Source organism: Salvelinus sp. IW2-2015, linkage group LG17 (assembly GCF_002910315.2).
Source record: "Salvelinus sp. IW2-2015 linkage group LG17, ASM291031v2, whole genome shotgun sequence".
Taxonomy (NCBI): domain Eukaryota; kingdom Metazoa; phylum Chordata; class Actinopteri; order Salmoniformes; family Salmonidae; genus Salvelinus; species Salvelinus sp. IW2-2015.
The window spans coordinates 2,494,916-2,499,937 of record NC_036857.1 but is presented as its reverse complement, the minus strand read 5'-3'; positions in this window follow the sequence as shown (position 1 = coordinate 2,499,937).

Sequence of the window (5,022 nt, the reverse complement as noted above, 5' to 3'; positions counted from 1 at the left end):
AGCATGCACAACCCAGAAACAGAGGGACACGTCTTGCTCTCGTTGAATAGAGGGATATATAAATACTTATGCAATGCCCCGCTCTCTTTGGCTGAGAGTTGAGGAGAGACTGACTGCATCACTTCTCTTTTTATAAGAAACAATGTTGTTGGAAATTCCAAATTGTTTACATAGTCCAACTTCCACACAGCTCTGACCACACACACTTACCCTACCAGACATGCCACCAGGGGTCTTTTCATAGTCAACTTCCACACCAGCTCTGACACACACACTACGCCACCAGAATGTCACCAGGGGTCTTTCACCAGTCCCAAATCCAAACCAAATTCAACCAAAATGTACAGATCTAATAGACCTTATTGCATGGAACTCACTTCCATCTCATATTGCTGCAAAATGAACAGCAAATACACTGTTCAAAAAAACAATGAAGGAAACTTGCAGGTCGCCACTCCCTATTTTGACCTAGATATTGTTGTGTGTATGTATTGATATATAGGCTACTGTTTTGCCATTTTTAAAATGATATAGTTCTGTCCTCCTTGAGTTGTTCTTGTTTATTAATGTTCTGTATTATGTCATGTTTCATGTTTTGTGTGCGAACCTATAACACCTTTAGTTTGTCTGAATTTGTGGGTTTTACGCACCAGCCAAGCTTCTGGGAGAGCGCCATGGTTCTCTTTTGATATGTTTTGTGTGAACCCCAGGAAGAGTAGTCTTTCACAACAGCTAATGAGGATCTGAGTAAAATACCAAAATACCCTCCCCTCCCCTCTCCTCTCACACTACTACAGTCCTACTCTACTCTCTCTGTCCTCTCAAGGATCATCCTCTCACCACAATACCCTCTTCTCTAACGTTGGGTACTTCAGTACCCTCTCACTTTCTGTCTGTCTCCACCTCTCTCATCTGTTCTTTTCTCTCACTAAGTCTCATCTCCACCTCTCTCACAACATCTCTCACCTTCTCACAAAGATTGAAGTACTTTGCTAGAATAGAAAACCTTCTATCACTAGCTACACCTTTACTCTAGTACTTCACCTCTCTGCTCTTAAAGATTCATACATTCTCTCAAACATTCTCCTCTCATCCTTTCTCTCCTTGTCTTCCTCACTCTACTTCACCCCCCCACTCTCTCTCATTACTTTTCCCTTCATCTTTCAACATCTCTCCATTTCCACGCTCCCTTTCTTTAGTGTTCTGCACTTATCCTTCCACACTTATAAAAAACAGCCTCTGGTCTGTTTTCTCTCCTCTTCTCTACATTTTTAACTGTTAAAACATAATTTCACTTGTTCTATCTCTATCAGTCTAACATCCACATCCCCTTACACACTCTCGGGAGAATGGGTGACCTAGACAGCATCTATGTGTGTTTTCTTTTGTGTTGGTGTACATGTGGGTATGAGTATGTTTGTATTGGGTGTGAGAATGACATGTAGCTATGATCGATACTAGCTTGTGTAATATCAATCTGTTTATGCAAGAGTTGGGTATATAATGCAGTCCTCTCCCTCTCTCTCTCTCTCCCCTTCGATGGCACACTGTGGAATTTCACCCAATAGATATGGGAGTTTATAAAAATTGGATTTGTTTTCAAATTCTTTGTGGGTCTGTGTAATCTGAGGGAAATATGTGTCTCTAATATGGTCATACATTGGGCAGGAGGTTAGGAAGTGCAGCTCAGTTTCCACCTCATTTTGTGGGCAGTGTGCACATAGCCTGTCTTCTCTTGAGAGCCAGGTCTGCCTACGACGGCCTCTCTAATAGCAAGACTATGCTCACTGAGTCTGTACATATTCAAAGCTTTCCTTAATTTTGGGTCAAATCAAATCAAACATTATTTGCCACATGCGCCGAATACAACAAGTGTAGACTTTACCGTGAAATGCTTACTGACAAGCCCTTAACCAACAGTGTAGTTCAAGAAGAAGAAAATATTTACCAAGTAGACTAAAATAAAAAGTTATAATAAAAAGTAACACAATAAGAATAACGAGACTATATACAGAGGGCACCGGTACCGAGTCAGTGTGCAGGGGTACAGGCTAGTTGAGGTAATCTGTACATGTAGGTGGGGGCGAAGTGACTATGCATAGGTAACAAACAACAGTGAGTAGCAGCAGTGTACAAAAAGAGGGGGGAGGGTCAATGTAAATTGTCCGGTGGTGATTTTTATGAATTGTTCAGCAGTCTTATGGCTTGGGGGTAGAAGCTGTTGAGGAGCCTTTTGGTTCTAGACTTGGCGCTCCGGTACCACTTGCCGTGCGGTAGCAGAGAAAACAGTCTATAACTTGGGTGACTGGAGTCTGACAATTTTATGGTCAGTCACAGGGGTCAGGTATTCCGCCACTGTATACTCTCTGTTTAGGGCCAAATAGCATTCCAGTTTGCTATGTTTTTTGGTAAATTCTTTCCAATGTGTCAAGTAGATATTTTTTTGCTTTCTCATGATTTGTCTAATTGTGTTGCTGTCTTGGGGCTCTGTGGGGTCTGTTTGTGTTTGTGAACAGAGCCCCAGGACCAGCTTGCTTAGGGGACTCTTCTCTAGGTTCATCTCTCTCTAAGTGATGGCTTTGTTATGAAAGGTTTGGGATTCACTTCCTTTTAGGTGGTTGTAGATTTTAACGTCTCTTTTCTGGATTTTGATAATTAGCGGGTATCGGCCTAATTCTGCTCTGAATGAATTATTTGGTGTTTTACGTTGTACACAGAAGACTTTTTGCTGAATTCTGCATGCAGCATCTCAACTTGGTGTTTGTCCCATTTTGTGAATTATTGGTTGGTGAGTGGACCCCAAACCTGACATTCATAAAGGGCAATGGGTTCTATAACTGATTCAAGTATTTTTAGCCAGATCCTAATTGGTATGTTGAATTTGATGTTCCTTTTGATGGCATATAAGGCCCTTCTTGCCTTGTCTCTCAGATCGTTCACAGCTTTGTGGAAGTTACCTGTGGCGCTGATGTTTAGGCCGAGGTATGTATAGTTTTTTTGTGTGCTCTAGGGCAATGGTGTCCAGATGGAATTTGTATTTCCCCCAACACCGCCTTCCATCAATTTTTATAGCAGACCCTCATGCCAAATTGAGTTAAAAGCTTTTTGAAATCAACAAAGCATGAGAAGACTTTGTTTTGGTTTGTTTGTTTGTCAATTAGGGTGTGCAAGGTGAATATGTGGTCTGTCGTACCTCTATCCTCCTCCTCCGTCTATCCTGCTCCTCCCTCTCTCTCTCTATCTTCTGTCTCTCTCACATTGACACTTTGAAGGCCTTGMTCAATAGTTAACAACTCAATGTTGTGTCAGTTGCTCAAGCGGTGTGTGTTTAAGTGCCTGCCTGTTGTGTAGGGTGCTACCATGTGGACAGGCATTTGACTGTAATACCTTATGGCAGTCAGAGACAAATATTTGGGAAAATACAAATGACATTTGGGATATTGATTAAAAGCAAACATCCATGAGTGGATTTGTGTTGTTGTTGCTCTGAGGGATGCTGGGAAAAAGGGGTGGAGCCCTGAGTGTAGAGCGTGGGGGTGTCCTGGGGGAGCGCCTGTTGGAGAGTTCAAAGGGCATCTCTCCATAGTGAAAACAGGAAATACCAACACAGCGTTCACATCGGAGAGGAGCACAGGGAAAAAAAAGTCAGAATCGCCTCCACTGACGGAGAGTTTACATAGGGGAACGCACATAAATACATACACACTGTATATACATACATATGGATGTAGTGTCTTTCATGACCATGGCCAAACACTGAACAAATTATTATTAAATAACTGGTTGTCACGTTCGTTTGTAGAGATGGACCAAGGCGCAGCGAATGTAGAGTTCCACATGCTTTATTAATAGAGAAACTTAACAAAACAAGAACGGAACAAACCGTGACTACAGAGGTGCACTAACTCCAAACAATATCCCACAAAACACAGGTGGAAAAAATGCTACTTAAATATGATCCCCAATTAGAGACAACAATAGCCAGCTGCCTCTAATTGGGAATCATACTGAAACACCAACATAGAAAAACTAAACTAGAACCCCACATAGAAAATATAAACTAGACTAACCCCCCTAGTCACGCCCTGACCTACTCTACCATAGAAAATAAAGGCTTTCTATGGTCAGGACGTGACACTGGTTCCACTGCCTTTTGTTCTGTTTACTCAACTCCTCCTGCCTAGAGCGTCAGAACTACTCACAGACATAAGCCCTGTTTAGACCTGGTTCTAACATGCTGCCTTTGTCCTGATCTTGTCCACATTCTGATTGTGCCCACATTTTTAGACAAGTGTAGATGATTAAAAGACTCATTGAGCACGTTGTGCCCTGACGACTGGCTGGTGGCTAGCCACTTGCCCCGAATCTGGCCTGCCGACTGGTGTGGTGAGGCACTTCTCCTCCCTGTGATAAGCGCGTGGTCGGTGACTCCAGTCCACTGCACCTTGCAACACAGCCCCTCACTGTGGTACCGGCCAACTGAACAGCAAGGGAGCAGCCCACAACACAAAGACACAGCAATCATACACATATACCATACTACAACAAACACACACAAACACAAACAGGCCGGTTGGTCTGGTTCCTCAGCTTCTGGAATAATCATTTCATTCCGCAGGTTTCCTCTGACTGTGTAATAGTGTAATCAAGGCTGAAATGAGCATGGTGCTGAACTTCCACACATTTGAAAGGAGGTGGTGTGGCTGTGCAGCTTTGCCACTGAAACACAGTAGACATCTTGAATCAATCTGAGCCATGGCAATGGCAGACGGTGGTGCCTTGTTGACTGGGGGACTCCACTGCATGGCTCTTATATAAGAGCTGCCAGCATGATGAATGTCCTAATGCATTTGTCCCTTTGTGGTAAAAACACAAGGTCATCATGCTGTAACGTGTCCTGCCTCTGTCTACTGCACTCACAGAGTTAGCATGATCTCTGAATGTCTGTTTGTTGTCGTGTAATGGCTGTGTGATTGTACTCTGACCTATCCCTATACGTCATACGGGCACATTCTGCATATA